Source organism: Oryctolagus cuniculus, chromosome X (genome assembly GCF_964237555.1).
Source record: "Oryctolagus cuniculus chromosome X, mOryCun1.1, whole genome shotgun sequence".
In the NCBI taxonomy this organism is placed as follows: Eukaryota; Metazoa; Chordata; class Mammalia; order Lagomorpha; family Leporidae; genus Oryctolagus; species Oryctolagus cuniculus.
Genome location: NC_091453.1, coordinates 55,218,075 through 55,238,505, shown reverse-complemented (window position 1 = coordinate 55,238,505; position 20,431 = coordinate 55,218,075). Strand labels below are relative to the sequence as shown.

Here is a 20,431-nt window from a genome sequence, read left to right as displayed (position 1 = left end):
TGTCAAAAAAAAAATTTTTGTTTAGCCATAAATTGACATGTTTAGAAGTTAGAAAAAGAATATATAGTATTAGCTGTCTACAAAATAGAAGAAAATTGAACATTCACAAATCCTTCAGGGCCAGTACTGTGCAACAGTAGGTTGAGCCTCCACCTGCGGTGCCGGCATACCATGTGGCCTCCAGTTTGTGTCCCAGCTTGGGCTTCTGCACCCACATGGGGAACCTGGAAGAAGCTCCTGGCTCCTGGCTTCATATTGGCCCAGCTCTGGCCGTTGTGGCCATTTCAGGAATTAACCAGCAGGTAGAAGACCTTTCTCTCTGTCTCTCCCTCTCTCTGTAACTCTGCCTCTCAAATAAATAAATAAAAACTTTAAAAAACGAAGGAAGGAAAGAAATTCCTCATTTGGACAAGTCCTGAGTTGAAATCACATTCATTTACAAAGGAACTGTTTTAGGTCAGAAGTACTATACAACCAGCGGACTCTGACCACGGACTTTACCAGTGAAGATTTCCAGAAACTGTATGAATGACAGGATACACACAATTTGGTTGGCCAATTCTTGCATGTGTCCTATGTGGCTTGTGAAAATTTTATAAATATCCTTAAACCCAAAACTTCTGGTTTTCTGAAACTGACTATCTTAATCTGATTCTCTGTGCTTTTAAAAAAAAATAAACAAAAATTTTCCCAGCAAGATCACACATTTAAGTATTTGTTGCCTGTGGATAGATAACAGAGAAATCAAGTAGGGATGTGAGTTAATAACTCAGCCATGTAGCTCTGAATCTACGTGTGGTTGTGGAAGCTGGTTCTGCACTTGCTGTGCACCAGAGGTGTCCTTCCAGGCAACATGAACCCCAGCAGCTGCTCAGTGGGTTTGAGCAGCCACTCATCAACCTCCAGCTCTTCTACCAAACCAGTGAGTTTTTTCATCTGAGCAACTTGCTGATTTGTTTCACCTGTTTAAACGTGGATGCAACTTGATAGCTGAAAACAGATTTGTAGAAAAATTTCACAGAGCCGTCTTTCAACATTTCTCCAGCTCCTTTGTGATAGATGAAAAGAATTTTCCATGGTGAGCAAGGTCTGAGGCACTGAAATCAGATCCAATGACAGAGCTTCCACTGACTGGACTAGCTGAGAAGGAGGAAGACACTGCTAGAAGAAGTCTCACTTTACTCAGAGCTTTGGCATCCCACCTACTCTCCCATCCCCTGGGGCCAGCCAGAGCCATAACCCACATTTTTTTCTTTCTCCACTTTCTTTGCCAGTGCATGAACACTTAAGTTGTTTCCTCATTTCTTGTCTATTGTCAATGGTGCTGCAATAGGCATGGGAGTGCAGTTGTCTCTTAAACAGATGGATTTCATTTCCCTACAGGAGTGGGATTGCTGCATCATATGGTAGTTCTATTTTAAAAGAACCTCCATAGAATTTTCCTCAATTCTACACTAAGTTACATTCTCATCTACAGTGTGCAGGGGTTCCCTTTTCCCCACATCCTGGCCAGGATTTCTTTTCTGTTGTCTTTTATAATAGCCAGTCTTCCTAGAGTGAGATAGTATCGTTATGGTTTTGATTTGCATTTCCCTGATGGTTATGAGGTTGAGCGTTTTTTCATGTTCTTGGTGACAATTTTATATCTCCTTTTGAGAAATACCTGTTTAGAGCTACTGCCCATTTGGTGGCAAGGCCCAGAGATTTGGGCCATCTTCTGCTGCTTTTCTCAGGCCGTTAGCAGGGAGCTGGATCCAAAGTAGAACACGCCAATATGGGATGCCAGCATCGCAGGTGGCTGCTTTACCTGCTATGCCACAGTGCCAGTCCCACAATTAACTTCTTAAATTTATAACAATCTTGTTTGAATTGAAGCAAGCTAGCTTCAATGGTGTACAAAGATTCTACCAGAATACATCCAACTCCATTTCCCTGCTTACGTTATTTTTACATCTTTATACAATGAGTGTCAATTAATGGAGACTTATAATCATTATATTATGCATTTTTCCTCTTAAACTGTGTAGGAAAAAATGAAGAGATCAAAAAAAAAAAAAGAAATACAGTGCTGGCTTTTGTATTTCTCTGTGTAGTTTCCTTTACCAGTGTCCTTTACTCTTCATATAGCTTCAGTTTCTCTCATTCTTTAGCATCTTTGGTAGACAGGTCTCCTCACAACAGTCTCTTAGCTTTATGTGAGTTATCTTAATTCTTTTCTGAAAGAGTTTTTTGGACATAGAATTCTTAGTTGAAATTTTTTTCTTTCAGCACTTTAAATTTGTCATCCTACTGCCTTCTGGCTTCCAGTGGTTTCTGAAACTGGCTGTTGAAATTGGCTATTGATCTTAGTGAAATTCTGTTGTATTAAATGAGTTCTTATTTTGCTGCTTTCAAGATTTTTTTATCTTTGGCTTTTGACAGTTTGATTCTAATGTATCTCTAAGTTCATTGTACCTGGAGTTCACTGGGTTTCTTGAATGTGTACATTCATGTCTTACATCAAATTAGGGAAGTTTTTGGTCATTGTTTCTTCAAATATACTTTCCTTTTCTTTCTTCTCCTTCTATAACTCCAATTATGTCTATGTCAGTATGCTGGATTGTGTCCTACAAATCTCTTGGGCTTTGTTCATTTTTCTTCCCTTTTTTTCCTGCTTCTCTGGATAATTTCAAACGACGTATTCTTTCTTCTGCCTGTTGAAATATGATGTTGGATTACTCTAGTGATTTTCTTTTCGGTAATAGGTTTTATTTTGTTAAAGCATTTTTAGATTCACAGAAAAGTTGGGCATAAAGCACAGGGAGTTTCCATTGACCCTGTTCCTGCACACACACAACTTTCCCCACTGTTGACATCCTGCACTACAGCTGGTTATTTTTCACAATCTGAACCTACATTGATACATATCATTATCACCCAAAGTCTGCAGAGGTTTCCAAGAAGATAAACAGCTACCAGAGTAACATACAGATAAACAGTGCCCAAATCCTTAGCAATCTATGACTACAGCAGGGATGTGTACTACACCAACCACAGTATACCTTATGTCTGTTGGAAGGAAAAGGGGAGGGGAGGGGAGGGGAGGTGAAGGGCTTGTAACTAAAGTTTTCAAGATGTTTTGATGTTTGAGTTTTTTTTTTCCCCTGGGATTTAGGATTATTTTGCAAATGATATGTGCTGCTGTTTCTATCTTTGTTTTGTTTGTTTCTTTTTTAGCCTTTTTAATCCAGATACCTTTTGCTTGGGAATAGCTGTCCTTGCCTTATGTGATCAATACTTTTATTGCCCTTTTTCCTTGTGTATGTTATAAAAGTATTTTAATCATCTCCTATTCATCCCCTTGTTGAGGAAGGGATTTCTGCCCTAGGGTCATGGTAATGGTTGAACATATGGCATGCAGCACTGAACACATGAGATGGGCAGCAGTCGATTGCATATGCTCCCAGCCACACACACTACATGTCATGCAGGTCCATGTCAGAAATACACTCAGGAACAGAATACACAACTAGGGCCTGCAGGAGGTAGGCTTTGCAGTATGAAAAGCAGAGTGACCTCTGGTTCCTGTGGGAGGATATGATTGCCTTGTTTGAATAATTATGTGAACGCCATGGAAGTGAACCCTGCTACTCAGGGATGAGAAAGAATTGCACTTGATCCTCTTGGTAAGAAGAGTTGTTTGACTAGGGGACTTTATCCACAGGAGCAGCATGGAGAGGGGAACTTGTGCTCATGCCACTTGAAGTCTTCTCTGTTTCACCACATGTCAGCCAAGCACATAATATTGGACTTTGATTTTGGGCCTGATGCCACCAAAGGTTATAAACTAATCAGCAGTAAAAGGTGGGAAGGAGAAAGTGACAGGGGAGTGCAAAACAGTATGCCAGTATCTGTCAGTGTCATCTGCAAGAGCTATAGACCTTCGCTGTCTTTTAAGAATTTAGTTCTTGGAGCCAGCACTATGGTGCAGCAGTTAAGCCACCACCTGCAGCACTGGTATCCCATAAGGGCCGTGGTTCAAGTCCTGGCTGCCGTACTTCTTATTCAGCCCCCTGCTAATGAGCCTGGAGCCCAAGTCTCTGAGCCCCTGCCATCCATGTAGGAAGAAGCTCCTGGCTCCTGGCTTCAGCCTGGCCCAACCCTGGTCATTTCAGCCATTTGGGGAGTGAAATCTTAAATAAATTTAGTTCCAAGGTCCTGCATTGTGGCATAGTGGGTTAAGCTGCCACTTGGAATGCTGGCATCCCATCTCAGTGTGCCAGTTCAAGTCCTGGTTCTTTGGATTTCAATCCAGGTTCCTGCTAATGTTCCTGGGAAGGCAGCAGAAGTTGGCCCAAGTGCTCGGGTTCCGCCACCAACATGGGAGACCATGATGAAGGTCCTGGCTTTCTGGCTTTGGCCTGGCCCAGACTGGTTGTTGCAGCCATTTGGGGAATGAACCAACAGATGAAGATATTTCTGTCACTGTCTATCCTCCTTCCTTCTCTGTCGTCCTATCAAATAAATAATATTTTTTAAAAAAATAGAAGAACATAGTTCCCATGATTAAGTTCTGAAACCAAGCTTGCCTTCTGAACATAATTTCGAGAACCTTTTATCCCAGTTACTATAATCTCATACATGAAATTTAAGCAACTTTACTAATGATAATTTGGATTAATTTTTTATTTTAGAATAGTTTTGCAGAAAAATTTCAAAAATAGTAGAGTTCTCATATACTCCACATGCAGTTTGCCCTATTATCAACATCTCAGTATTGTATACTGACAATATAACAAATGTATTGCTACTAATAAGCCAATATGGATGAATTGCTTTAAAATAAAACCCATACATTATTTTGATTTCCTCTATTTTGCCTGATGTAATTTTTCTATTCCAGGATCCAGATTGCCATGTTACTTTTAGCTGTGATATCACCTTAGATTCCACCCAGCTGTGACAGTTTCTCAGATTTTCCTTTTCCTTGTTTTTGATGATCTTGACAGATCTAAGCAATACTGATCAGGGATTTTGTAGAATACTTCTCTATTAAGATTTGTCTGGTGTCATTCTTATTATTGAATTGAAGTTACAGATTTTTGGGAGTTTGACCACATAGAGAAAACTGCCATCCTTCTGACAACATATTAAAGGTGCATGCTATCAATATGACTTATCAGTGATGATGTTAACATGGATTGCTTGAGTGAGGTAGTGTTTGCCACATTTTTCTACATAACACTACTTCCCCCACACCATAGTGAACTCTTGGAAGTCAGTATGCACAGGCCACACTTTAGGAATGTGCAGCATGCTCAACTTCCTTGAGGCAGAGACTTTAAAAAATTATTTGGAGTTATTTTGCATAGGAGATCCTGATTCTTTTATCAGAGAATTTGACTAGAAATGCAGTCTAGGTGCTAGGTCTGCTTGTAGCTCCTGGGATGTTTCTGGCACCATTAAAAGATCTCAGGGATAGGGACTGCCGCTGCAGCATAGCGGGTAAAGCTGCTGCCTGCAGTGCCGGCATCCTATGTGGGCGCCAGTTCAGGTCCTGGCTGCTCCACTTCCAATCCAGCTCTCTGCTGTGGCCTGGGAAAGCGGTAGAGGATGACCCAAGTCCTTGGGCCCCTGCACCACGTGGGAGACCTGGAGGAAGCTCCTGGCTCCCGGCTTTGGATCAGCACAGCTCTGGCCATTGTGGCCAGTTAGGGAATGGACCAGCAGATGGAAGACCCCTCTCTCTTTCTCTCTCTCTGCCCCTCCTTCTCTCTGTGTGACTCCGACTTTCAAATAAATAATAATCAAAATAAAATATTTAAAAAAAAAACTCAAGGATAGACAAATATTGTCATTTACTAAAAGCATTTTTCTTTTTCCCAGTCAATAACTTTGCTGGTTTCTTCAGTCAAATGCATCTTTAAAGCTGCATTATTAAAAGCTCCTAGAATTTGGGGCAGGCACTGTGATGTAGTAGATTTAAGAATGCCAATGCAGACAAATGACACATTTTTTTCATGTGAATTGCAGTTTTCAGGATTTTAACATTTGAGATTTTCTTCTATCAAAATTGTGATTTTGGAGATTTTAGGATCTCAGTGTTTGGTGTTATAGTATTTGGGATTGATTGTGTCTTTAGGGATGCTTATAGCCTACTTGGTTATTCCTTTTCTCTCCCCTTTGCCCATTCCCCTTCTTTATATATATATATATATATATATATATATATATATATATATATATAAAGAGACCTTTATATATTTATAAATACCATATATATATATGAGACCTTTTGTGAACAGATGAAGACTTTGAAAGTGTTTACAAAGATTAAAGTTCTTTTTAGATTTTCTGTAGTAGTACCTACAAAGCCCAAGGAAATATTTAATTCCTGATAACTGCTAGGGACGTGGCTAGTGACAATGGAAGATTATTGTTCTTCATTACTGAAAGTATGGCTTTATATATTTCAGGATCTTTGACAGAATTGCCATTTCATTCATTCACCACCAAGTGCTCACTGAGTGTCTACTATGTGCCAGTCATTGTTGTAGTCTCTGAACCAGACTCCCTGCTCACATAGAGCTAATATTCCAGGGACACTTATCTCAACAAATGGCTCCTAATTCAAAAGTTTTGAGGTTGCTTGTTTTTGTCCCTGATGAAGGCCTACTAAGAATCTGTCCTTTTATTCCTCATTTAATTTTCAACATTATTCATATATTTCCATCTCCAAATTGGCTTATCTTGGTCCTCATAGTTCTTTTTTTAAAAAAATTTATTTATTTTATTTGATAGGCAGAGTTTTAGAGAGGGAGAGACAAAGACAGGAGGATGGAAGATCAATCTCTCTGTCTCTTTTAAACACAACTAAATTAAAGGCAAATCTCATGTAAATATATGAAAGGTATATTATAAATCTAGGAATATAATAAATAGGCAGAGTTCCAGGAGAATACATGCCTGAACCTGTGTGCCCTCCCTGACAACGCTGGAGGATGGGTAATATGATTGCCTTCTCTACCAGATACTTGATCCCACATAGTTAACTGAAGGTAATAACAAGGAGAGAAGAATATTGATTTAAATCTTTTGCTGTTTGCATTGTAAAAAGTATACTTCTGTCCATTGTAATAAGTTACCTGAATGGGGAAATAGAGATTCAAAGAGAAAGCTGAAGGCAATATAAGCCTTGTTAAGAATCAGAATTTTGGGGGGCCAGCACTGTGGCGTAGTAGGCTTATCCTCAGTCTGTGGCACCAGCATCCCATGTGGATACCGGTTCATGTCCTGGCTGTTCCTCTTCTGACCGAGCTCTCTGCTTATGGCCTAGGAAAGCAGTGGAAGATGGCCCAAATCCCTGGGCCCCTGCCACCTGTGTAGGAGACCCAGAAGAAGCTCCTGGCTCCTGGCTTCAGATCAGCCCAACTCCAGTCATTGTGGCCATTTGGGGCGTGAGCCAGTGGAGGGAAGATCCTTCTCTGTCTCTCCCTTTCTCTGTAACTCTACCTCTCAAATAAATAAAATCCTAAAAAAAAAATCAGAATTTCTTACCACAGTTATGTCAGATTTCACTGTTAGACTCAATATATAAATTTATGGATGAATGTCTCTCCTCTGTTTTTTCTATACCTCCTGGACTCTTTTTTTTGGTTTGTTTGTTTGTTTTTTGACAGGCAGAGTGGACAGAGAGAGAGACAGAGAGAAAGGTCTTCCTTTGCCGTTGGTTCACCCTCCAATGGCCGCCGCGGCCAGCACGCTGCGGCCAGTGTACCTCGCCTATCCAAAGGCAGGAGCCAGGTGCTTCTCCTGGTCTCCCATGGGGTGCAGGGCCCAAGCACCTGGGCCATCCTCCACTGCACTCCTGGGCCACAGCAGAGAGCTGGCCTGGAAGAGGGGCAACTGGGACAGAATCCGGCACCCCGACCGGGACTAGAACCCGGTGTGCCGGTGCCGCAAGGCAGAGGATTAGCCTACTGAGCCGCGGCGCCGGCCCCTGGACTCTTAAAATTAGGATCATCATAGAAACTACAAGGCAGGGGCTGGCGCTGTGGCGCAGCTGGTTAGCACCCTGGCCTGAAGCGCCGGCATCTCATATGGGTGCCGGTTCTAGTCCCGGCTGCTCCTCTTCCCAACCAGCTCTCTGCTATGGCCTGGGAAAGCAGTAGAAGATGGCCCAAATTCTTGGGCCCCTGCACCCACATGGGAGACCGGGAAGAAGCTCCTGGCTTCGAATCAGTGCAGCTCCGGCTGTTGCAGCCAGTTGGGGTGTGAACCAGTGGATGGAAGACCTTTCTCTGTCTCTACCTCTCTCTTTCAAATAAATAAAATAAATATTTTTAAAATAGAAACTACAAGGCCTAATAGAATAGAACAGTACCAGCAGTAGAATGCAGACGAGAAAGGCTACTCTGAGTTAGGGCCTTGAGCAATTAGGTTAGTCCTTTTCCTACATAACCACAAAAATCCCAGGAGACTGGGAAATTCTGCTTTTCCTCTTTTTTTGGCCTGACTTCTCTCCTGACTTCCTTTCTGTATGGATCCTGGGACCTCATCCTTCCATGTTAGGTCTCTATGGAACTTTGCTGTTATGGAGGATTGTGTCACAGACTTCTGGTACTATCTTTGGAATTTTAAATTTGATTAAGTGGTGCTAGCAAAGCCAGGAATTCTTTCTAAAATGCTCCCACACCCTCACGGGACAAACTAATTTGCATAGGCCCAAGAGAACTGTCACAAGCAATGGCCATCTCTGCTTTTAAACATACTCTTCTTCACTACTAGGCCTCATTTGCGGTTCATGCTGTTTGTTCATTTATCATTTGTCCCTCTTTTCCATCACATACAGTCCTTTATCCAATATTCATTAAGTATTTTAGAACCTAATTGTCTGTCATATTCCTCTCTACTGCCACCATCTTTGGAGATTTAGTATGTATGACACCAACTCACCCAACAACCTGTTATTTCATTTGTTATCCTCCTTATGTGTAGCCATCTTCACCTCTAATACACTACCCACCCACACTAGTGACCATACCTGTTATCATGTCATAACATGGTATTCCAAATCTTAAACTCCAAAGTTCTGTTTCCTGATCAAAATCTCCTCTCATTCCAGTGCTCAATTCTTTACTCCTATGAACTGTACTCTTTTTTTTTAATTGTACCCAAATATATAGAATAAAACATTTGGCAGCTTAAGTGTATAATTCAGATTAAGTATATTCACAGTGTTGTGCCATCATCACCACTATCTAGAACTTTTGCATGATTTCAAACAGAAACTCTTTTACCTGTTAAACAGTTAACACTCCATTTCCATCTCCTCCCTTGTGCTGATAAACTTTGTTCTACTTTCTTATTTTAAAGATTTATCTATTTAATTTGAAAGGCAGGGTTACAGACAAAGGGAGGGAGAGACAGAAAGAAAGGTCTTTCATCTGCTGGTTCACTCCCCAAATGGCCACAACAGCCGGAACCGGGGCCTATCTGAGGCCAGGGGCCCAAGAACTTGGGCCATCCTCTGCTACTTTCCCAAACCATTAGCAGAAAGCTGGATTGGAAGAAGAGCAGCCAGGACTCAAGCTGACGCCCGTATGGGATGCCAGCGCCACAGGTGGAGCCTTAACCTACTACACCACAGCACCGGCTCCTATTCTACTTTCTGAGTCTCTGAATTTCCCTATTCTAAGCTGTTCATATAAATAGAATTAAGATAATATTTGTCCTTTTTTCTTGTTTATTTCACTGAGCATAACGTTTTCAAGATTTATCCAGGTTTTGGTATGTATCAATTCCATTCCTTGGGCCAGCGCTGTGGCATAGCAGGTAAAGCTGCTGCCTACAGTGCTGGTACCCCATATGGGCACTGGTTCAAGTCCCGGCTGCTCCACTTTCGATCCAACTCTCTGGTATGGCCTGGGAAAACAGTAGAAGATGGCTCAAGTGCTTGGGCCCTTGCACCTACATGGGAGACCAGAAGAAGCTCCTGGCTCCTAATCTGCTCAGCACCAGCTGTTACAGCCATTTAGGGAGTGAAGCAGTGGATGGAGGGCTTCTCTCTCTCTCTCTCTCTGCCTTCTGCCTCTCTGTAACTCTGCCTTTCAAATAAATAAATAAATCTTTTTTAAAAATGCCCTTTTTTATGCCAGTAATATTCCATTATATGTATAAATCACCGTTTCTTTACCCATTCATTTGTTGGACGTTTGGGTCGTTTTCTTCTTCTGGCTATTGTGAATAATGCCTGTATAAATACTAGGAATGGAATGATCATATGGTAATTCTATTTTTTAACTTTTTGGGGGACTGCCAAAGTGTTTTCCAGAGCAGCTGCACCATTTTATATACCCAACAACAGTGCAGAAGTGTTCCACTTTTTTCACATCTCCACCAGGTCTCATTTTCCTTAAATTTTTTCCTGATTTATTAAAATGATTGTGGTAAAATATCCATTAACATAAAATTCATCATTTCTATCATCTTGGCCAGGCCATGGTGTCCAGATACGTGGTGAACCAGTACTCTGGATGTTATTTAGAAGGTGTGTTTGGCTGAGATTGACATGTAAATCAGTACGCTTTCAGTAAAGCAGATTGTCCTCCGTTCAGCGGGTGAGCTTCATCTAATTAGTTGAAGGCCAGAATAGAACAAAAATACCCTCCTCAAAAAAGAGTGAATTCGGTAGCAGACAGCCCTTGGACTCGAACTGTAACATCACATCTCTCTCCAGACTCCAGCCTGGCAGCTTTCAAACTTGAATTCCATGGTCAACATCTCTGACTCTCAACCTTCTGGTCTACCCTGCAGGTTTTGGACTTGCAAGCCTCTGTAATTATGTGAGCCAATTTTTTAAATAGTTTTCTTAAACTTTATTTCTTTTTTTTTAAGATGTATTTTTTTATTTATTTGAAAGAGTTAACATAGAGAGGCAGAGACAGAGAAAGAGCCATTCACTGGTTCACTCTCCAGATGGCCACAATGGCCGGAGCTGCGCCAATCCGAAGCCAGGAGCCAGGAGCTTCTTCCGGGTCTCCCATGTGGCTGTAGGGGCCATTTTCTACTGCTTTCCCAGGCCATAATAGAGAGCTGGATCAGAAGTGGAGTAGCCAGGACAGGAATGGGCGCCCATATGGGATGCCAGCACTTCAGTCCAGGGCTTTAACCCGCTGTGCTACAGCACCGGCCCTTGAACTCTATTTGTTTTTCTTAATTCTTTTTTTTAATCTGTGACTCATACTTGATAATTTCAGTTATCCTGCCTTCAGTTCACTGAAGTGAACTTCAAATTCTTCTGCCTGCTTAAATCTGTTGTTGAGTGCATGTAGTGAATTATTCATTTCAGTCATACTTTTCAGTTTCCTAATTTCTGTTTGGTTCTTTTTTATCATTTCTATCTCTTTGTTGTTATTCTCATTTTGGTCTTAGATCATTTTCCTAATTTTCCTTTAATTCTCTGTGCATAGTTGCCTTTAGCTTTTAGTCATATTTAAGACACTTGTGTATAAGATTTTGTCTTTGTAAGTTCTATATCTGGGCTTCCTCAGGGTGGTTTTTGTCAATTTTTTTGTCCCTTTTAATATCCTGATTTCCCAAAGAGCCTTTCCTCAGCTTCTCTTCCACACCCTGCATGGTCTATTGTATATCTCTTGCCCCAAAGGTCTGCAGTTCTGTAGTTTTATGGCAGCTTTTATGAGTTGTACCTGCTGCTTTTCCACTTTTCCATATTAGCTCCGAATTAGGCAGAGATGGGTGCATTGCATCAGCTATCCCACAAGCAAAGTAGAACCAGTTGTACACATTAATTTGTAAACAAGGGGATTGGGAACTTGTGCTACCTCTTCAAGATCAGAAACACCACCTCACTGGAAAGGATGTGGGGCAAGAATGAATAAAATACCACAAACTTTTCCTATCATTTTGAAGATGGATTTTTTTCTTTTTTCTTTTTTTTTGGGGATTGGGTGTTTGCTCGGTTGCTATAAAACTGACTTTTTTTCTGGATTCTGGGAAAGTTGGTTCAGAGGGTTCTTGCTTGGTTTTGTTTGTTGTTGTTACTTTAATATTAGATCTTTTTATTTGATTATATTTCTCCTTTTATTTAGTAATGAAGTAATTATTTTATTTTTAAATTAACATAATTTACATATTTATGATGTATAGTGTGATTTATTTATTTATTTATTTGACAGACAGAGAGAGAGAAAGGTCTTCCTTCCGTTGGTTCACCCCACAGTGGCCACTACGGCCAGAACTACACCGATCTGAAGCCAGGAGCCAGGTGCCTCCTCCTGGTCTCCCATGCGGGTACAGGGGCACAAGAACTTGGGCCATCCTCCACTGCCTTCTCCGGCCACAGCAGAGAGCTGGACTGGAAGAGGAGCAGCCAGGGCTAGAACCTGTATAATAGATTATTGTGAACTATAGTCACCCTACTGTGCTATGTAACACTAGGAACTTATTCTTTCGATCTAACTTTGATTTGGTGCGTATTATCCAGCCTCCCTCTGTCCAAACCCCCACCATCCCCACCCTCTAATGATCACTCTTCTATTTTCAAACTGAATGATTTTAGCCTGTACATGTGTGGGAGAGTGTGCAAAAATATTTGTCTTTCCGTGTCTGGCTTATTTCACTTAACAATAGCTTCCAATAGCATCCATAGTGTTGCGAATGACAAAGTTTGATTCTTCTTTGTTACTGAATAATATTCCATTGTGTATATTTACCACACTTTCTTTCTTTATCTCTTGATGGATACTTTGTTTGATTCCATATCTTGATTGTTGTGAATGCTGCCATGATAAAATGGAAGTTCAGTGGAATTGAGCCATACTATAGAGCAAATGGACCTAATGAACATTTGTTTCATTTTTTTTTTTTTTTTTTTTTTTTTTTTTTTTTTTTTTTTTTTTTTTTTTTTTTTTTTTTTTTTTTTTTTTTTTTGACAGGCAGAGTGGACAGTGAGAGAGAGACAGAGAGAGAAAGGTCTTCCTTTGCCGTTGGTTCACCCTCCAATGGCCGCCGCTGCAGCCGGCGCACCGCGCTGATCCTGGCAGGAGCCAGGAGCCAGGTGCTTTTCCTGGTCTCCCATGGGGTGCAGGGCCCAAGCACCTGGGCCATCCTCCACTGCACTCCCTGGCCATAGCAGAGAGCTGGCCTGGAAGAGGGGCTACCGGGACAGAATCCGGTGCCCCGACCGGGACTAGAACCCGGTGTGCCGGCGCCGCAAGGTGGAGGATTAGCCTATTGAGCCACGGCGCCGGCTTGTTTCATTTTTTTTATGGTCGTTCTTTATTTGTTTTGTTTTGTTTGAGATGTGAGGGAAGAGATTTTGGAGCTTCCTAGTCCACCATTTTGCAACTCTTTACCAATACCTCTACTATTACAGTGCTTCAAAAAGCTTCAGTCTCAGGACTCTTCAATTAGTGCAAATTCCTTTTGCATTTCTTCCTGAGCCATTATTAATGTTAGGGTCGTTTATGTTAGTCACTTGCTAACATCTTTGCATTAGCAGAGGAGCAGAGGGCCTATGATACAATCCCTCGAACATCAGCCTTTGGAGAGGAGACAGAGGGGAAATGTGAAAACATGAAAAATGATAGAATATGAGAAAAAGACAGCAAATGCAGATGACCCTTATCACACTACAAAACTTCTACATCTTCAACTTTTATGCAGTGATCTCTCTCCATCTGCTTGACAGAAATTTAGCTCTTCCCCACATATCCATCACCTGAATTACAGTTATTTTAGTCACCAGATGAAAGGCCTTCACAAAGGCCTTAATGTCTAGGGGTAAAGTCACCTCAAATCTGTTTATTATTTCATTTACTTCCAGAAGATGGCAGCAGTGCTCTATGAACTAGAACTAGTCACACTTTCTCACCACCCGCCACATTTGAAGGAAAAAACATGCTTTCAAGCAGAGTAGATATAAAACACTTTTCTGCATCCTTGCCTCCATTGATTATTATGTTTAAAATAATTGTTTCTCAATGTGATAGGTGAAAACTTGCATCTCAGCATTGTTTTAATTTGCATTTCTTTGATAATTAGGGAAGCTTAAACATATTTCTGTGTTTCATAGGATTTCTCTTTCTTTGAATGATTCCCACATCCTTTAACCTATATTTACACTGAGATTTAATTTTATAGCCTTTACCTTTTCTCATTATAAAAATAATAAGAATGCATTGTAGAGGTTCAACTGAACACAGAAGAAATTCTAAAACACCCACTCATACTACCAGACTTCAATTTCTAGATGAATTTTTACTAGCTTTTCCCGTATTTTTAGTTATTTGCATTTAATGTAATGTTCATTTAACTATACAGTGATATTTTCCCATGTCATTACTAATTCTTATGTATCTTTTTAAATAGCTTTTGTTTATGATTGAAAAAGCAGTTCATGGCCAGCACTGAGGCTAAATAGGCTAATCCTCTGCCTGCAGCACCGGCATACCGGGTTCTAGTCCCAGTCAGGGTGCTGGATTCTGTCCCGGTTGCTCCTCTTCCAGTCCAGCTCTCTGCTGTGGCCCAGCTGCTTGGGCCCTGCACCCACATGGGACACCAGGAGGAGGCACCTGGCTCTTGGCTTCGGATCGGCGTAGTTCTGGCCGTAGCGGCCATTGGGGGGTGAACCAATGGAAAAGGAAGACCTTTCTCTCTGTCTCTCTCTCTCACTGTCCACTCTGCCCGTCAAAAAAAAAAAAGAAAAAAGAAAAAGCAATTCATGAGCCCTATTGAAAACCTGATAAATATAGATTTAATATTAATAAGAAAACCAATATATAATCCTTCTACCCAGAGTGCCACCCTAGGCTTCCATGTAGATGGCAGGGGCCCAAGTACTCTGCTGTTTTTTCCAGGTGCATTTTAGCAGGGAGCTGGATCAGAAGCAGAGCAGCATGCACAAAATACAGAGATGTTTAAAGAGGACAATGAAAATCACCAGCAGCCTCCCCATTCACAGCTTAATACTAGTGCTAATATTTCCTTCTACTGTTGAGAAACAAAACAAAAAAAAATGGAAATAAAAGTTCTGGTTTAATTCTTAGAGAAAGGAGTTAATTTTAAGTTTGTTATTGTCTAGGAACCTGAGATCATGGCTTTGGTAATGTGGAAAGTTAAGTCCTCTTTCCCAAATCAGATATGCTTCAAAGATTCAAGGCCATATGTGGTACCCTACCCACAGATTTCTGCCACTGTTGTGGAGAGGAGATGGGAGTAATCACATCACCTAGAACCATCAGAGAGCTTCCTAATGATGGTAGTGACAACAGCAAACGTTTATTGAATTTTTACTGTGTGTCAGACGCTGAAATCAGGGCTTTATACAAAGAAACTCATTCAATCTTCACAATAACTCAATGAAGTATGTACTATTATCCACATTTCATTAACGGGGAAACTGAGGCCTAGAACCCAGGGGTTGAACTTTCCAGATAATAATTCTGAGAAAAGGGAAACCTTGTGGCCATCACATTTTAGAGAAAATTATGCTTATCAGCCTGTATGCTTCTTATATAAGAAACATAGGCATCTGGAAGAGAAGGGAAGAAGAGAGGCAATGGTATGGGAGTTGAGAATGATTAGAGGAGCCAGTGCTGTGGTATAGTAGGTTAAGCATCCACCTGTGGTGCCAACGTCCATATGGGCGCCAGCTGGAGTCCCAGCTGCTCCACTTTCGATCCAGCTCCCTGCTCATAGCCTTGGAAAGCAGTAAGATGGCCCAAGTCCTTGGGTCCCTGTACCCCCATGGGAGTCCTGCCTCCTGGCTTCAACCTAGCCCAGCCACAGCCATTGTGGCCATTTGGGGAGTGAACTGGTAGATGGAAGGCCTCTCTTTCTTTCTCTCTCTTTCTCTCTCTCTCTCTCTCTCTCTTTGTAACTCTGCCTTTCAAATAAAAAAAATAAAATAATATAATATAAGCTAACATAAGGTGATTGAAGTTCCTCTCCCTTTTACATTGTATCTAAGGACTGATTTATGGGATGTATAATGTGTACTAGGTAATTACAAAGACTGGGGTGCTACAAGTCTGTAGACCAAGCACTAAAAACCACATATGTTATATGTATTACTACACTTACAAATGTACAGAAGAGACAAATCTGTAGAGATAGTTGGAACACCAAGTGGTTGCCTGGAACTGGTAGTGAGAATATGGATTCAATGGAAATGAGTACTGGAGATCTTTCTGGAGTAATGGAAATGTTCTAAAACTGTATAGTTGTGATGGTTGCAAAATGCCATGAATTTACTAAAACAATTATTGAACTGTATACTTCATGTGGTAGAACTTTGTGGTATGTAAAGTAGGCTTGAATAAAGTTGTTAAAAATAAAAACGAGTGGCCGGCGCTGCGGCTCACTAGGCTAATCCTCCGCCTTGCGGCGCCGGCACACCGGGTTCTAGTCCCGGTCGGGGCGTCGGATTCTGTCCCAGTTGCCTCTCTTCCAGTCCAGCTCTCTGCTGTGGCCAGGGAGTGCAGTGGAGGATGGCCCAAGTCCTTGGGCCCTGCACCCCATGGATAAGTACTTGGCTCCTGCCATTGGATCAGCGCGGTGCACCGGCCGCAGCGCGCCGGCCGCGGCGGCCATTGGAGGGTGAACCAACAGTAAAGGAAGACCTTTCTCTCTGTCTCTCTCTCTCACTGTCCACTCTGCCTGTCAAAAAAATAAATAAATAAAAATGAGCAAACTTACCTTAAAAAATTAAGAGTATTCTGGACTGTTGAAGAAAAGTTAAAGAAGGAACTGATTGTGAGAGCAGGAGCACCACCAGCTGTCAGTAAAAATAACTTCATGATTCATACTGGGGCTTTAGGTCTTGGAATGACTTGAAGTGAAACAGGGTGAGAAAGCTTGGCATCTCTGCCTTCATATTTTCTCTGTCTCCTTTGCTACCTTAACCTTAGGGTTAGACTGTTTCTGTTCATCCTTGCACACAGACGTGCTAGTCATTAGAGGTATTCTGCTTGCAACTTGAGGTTTCTGCAAATAGGCCCTTACCTGGAACTTGCCTCCCCCGAGGACATACAGAGGCATGCACAGAAATAATGATTTTTTTGTTAAGGATTTATAGGAGCAGCTTGACAAGACCTCTGTTTCCAAAGTCAACTATCCAAGAACAGAGTTTCATGATCCTTCTTGGACCCTTGCTGGCATTCAGAGGTGTCTGAAGTGATTCATCACCTGTTGCCTTTGCCTCCTCACTTTTATCTCCCACTTGTACTTAAAAATAGACTGATATAATGCACAGGCAAGATGGTTTCTCTAGGACACTAGTCTTTGACCTTCACAGTTTACCAAAACTCTGAATACACTTGTTTTCTTTGCTTTAACACTTTCCCCATGAATTTTTGGCTTTTTCAGGCATCGAGCAGATGAAATTGGACTTGGGAATAGCTAGCAGGATTCTAAGCAGTTGGTTTACTGATCAACCTCACACTCTACTTTCCATTACAAATGTCCCCACCCCCAGTGTTGTGGGGTATGTCCATCCAGGTTCTTGTTTCCAATGCAGGAATGATTTCAAGGATGAGACACAGATAAAGGTTAGCAGGGGAACAAGATGCAAAGCAAAACTATAAATTCAAGATGAAATATGGGCAGGCTCTAGAGTGAGCTGCACCCCATGAGGTTCGAAGTCCTTTATGTTATCTGGAGGCACAGGGGGTGGTATTTTGTGTAGAGTTTTCCAGGAAAGGGCAGAGGTTTCCAGGAATTTGGTGCTGCCCATTTTCTGGTCTGTTTATGAAATCTCATAAGTATCTTGGCACAGGTGCATGATTTGAGTAGAGTGTCAGCCATGGTAATTCTGTTATAATTGGTTATAGGTCAGGGCAGAATGTGGTTGCAGCCATGTTGGATATTTTCAGCTGGCATTGGTTTTAGGCAGCAGATTTGCTACATTATCAATTTTGGGTTGCTGGCCATGGGAGGAGTTTTAGAAGCAACCCCTGGGGGCGGAGTGTGTGTAACATATTCTGGCTCTTTCTGTAATCCCTATCTGCTTACCTATAACACCAGCAGTTATATTTTATGTATAATTAGAGGAACAAAGTACAATATTTGATGATGGTACATGGTATAAGGGAATTGCTAAGTAAATGTCACCTGTTATTATCATTTCCATCCAGATTATTAAAGCATGCTCTTTACTCAGTCTCCTTGTCTTTCCCATTCTTCAGTTCATCATTTTACTGGAAACTGGAGAAACTTTACAGGAAAGGACTCATCTCCACAGCACACCAGGCATGGGCTGAATTTCTCCCTGGACAAGCCATGGTCTAGATGCTGAGGAAGTCCAGTGAAAGGCCTCAAACACCCTGCTTCTCATTACTCACTCAAGAGGCTTACAGTCACCTCTGAGTTACTCAGCCACAAATACTATTTTATTCATTTTGAACAAAAGTAAGGACTGACAATATTGACTTATGTCTAAACTCCTTTCTCCCTGAAAACAGAGCCAATTAAGAACCCTTTCCACCATTTTGTGTTCCATGAAATGGCTTATTGAAAAAATCTCTTTTCCCCATATGACTTAGACAAAACTCATGAATACTTGCCCCTCTCCCCCAGTTTATCTATAACAAGGCCAGACATAGACCCTCCAAATTCCTGTTCTTTGTTTTGTAAGTGATTGAACTGTTTGTACAGACCAATGGGAACAATACCTGGTACCTTTACTTGACCAAATTTTACTTAGGCATCTCTATCTTCCCCCAGGCCACCCTCAGCTGAACCTGCATACACTCCCTCCTTAAAGGCCCATTCTTTAAAGAAAAAAACATTCCAGGGTCAGCTATCTATTCTCCATGCTCTTTGATCCCACTTCCCCATACTCTGTTCTTCTAGGCTTACTCATGTCTGCCTTTAAAATAAAAAACGCTTTCCTGCTTGACCTTTGAAACACTTGCTGAGGTTCTTGCTTTTGCAATAACCCTTTCCTCCTCTTGACATAATCCTTTGGAATAAATTCTCTTATTGACAAAGTCCAATTTTTTTTAACTTTGATAGATTTAATAAAGTTTAGGAGGTACCCAAACATGTTTTAGGGCCAAACCTGTTTTTCTGATTTCTTACTCAGTTACCCACATCCCCAGGAGTTTTACTTTAGTATATTTAGGAGAAAAATGCTGCATTCACTGAGGATGGAGTGAGTACCAGAATAAAACTCTTCTTGCTGCCCCTTTTCTTTAGGATGATTTGCGGGAGCAGTAAGAGTGTGACAACCAGATATAATTATAAATCAGGAGGCATTTGGTTCCAGTGGAAGGACAAAAAGATAAAGAACCAATGATGCCGGCGCCGCGGCTCACTAGGCTAATCCTCCGCCTTGCGGCGCCGGTACACCGGGTTCTAGTCCCGGTCGGGGCGCCAGATTCTGTCCCGGTTGCCCCTCTTCCAGGCCAGCTCTCTGCTGTGGCCAGGGAGTGCAGTGGAGGATGGCCCAAGTACTTGGGCCCTGCACCCCATGGGAGACCAGGAAAAGCACCTGGCTCCTGCCATCGGATCAGCGCGATGCGCCGGCCACAGTGTGCCGGCCGCAGCGGCCATTGGAGGGTGAACCAACGGCAAAGGAAGACCTTTCTCTCTGTCTCTCTCTCTCACTGTCCACTCTGCCTGTCAAAAAAAAAAAAAAAAAGAACCAGCCGGCGCCGCGGCTCACTAGGCTAATCCTCCGCCTAGCGGCGCCGGCACACCGGGTTCTAGTCCCGGTTGGGGCACCGGATTCTGTCCCGGTTGCCCCTCTTCCAGGCCAGCTCTCTGCTGTGGCCAGGGAGTGCAGTGGAGGATGGCCCAGGTGCTTGGGCCCTGCACCCCATGGGAGACCAGGAAAAGCACCTGGCTCCTGGCTCCTGGCTCCTGCCACCGGATCAGCGCGGTGCGCCGGCCGCAGCGCGCCGGCCGCGGCGGCCATTGGAGGGTGAACCAACGGCAAAGGAAGACCTTTCTCTCTGTCTCTCTCTCTCACTGTCCACTCTGCCTGTCAAAAAATAAAATAAAAAAAAGAACCAATGATAACAGGTGCAACAACAGCCAAAATATAAGTGAAATGACCTCTTCACTTACAGATGAGTTCCAGGTTCCAAACACCTGCCATCCGCAGAGGTGGCTTTAATGCATTAGACCAAGGGAAGGGGACCTTTTTTCAGCCAAGGGCTATTTGGATATTTATAACATCCTTCATAGGCCATACAAAATAATCAACTTAAAAATGAGGCTGCTGTAGATTTGTTGAATTTCAAGGCCCATCTGCAGTTACCTTGGCAGGGCCAGACCAAATGATTTTATGGGCCTTACCTGGCTGTGTGCTAGAGATTCTCCACCCCGTAGTAGAGAATAAACAAACATATATAAGTTCTGGGAAGGGATTATTTCTGTAAAGGAGTTTTAGATTTTGTAAAAGCCTACTCCACATCACAGAAATGTC

At 42.1% G+C, this 20,431-nt stretch overlaps 1 pseudogene; it reads right to left on the bottom strand.

Moving 5' to 3' along the window:
- Positions 1 to 589: 589 nt before the first annotated feature.
- Positions 590 to 1,422, bottom strand: LOC127487936 (anaphase-promoting complex subunit 16 pseudogene; annotated as a pseudogene).
- Between the last annotated feature and the right edge of the window lie 19,009 nt (positions 1,423 to 20,431).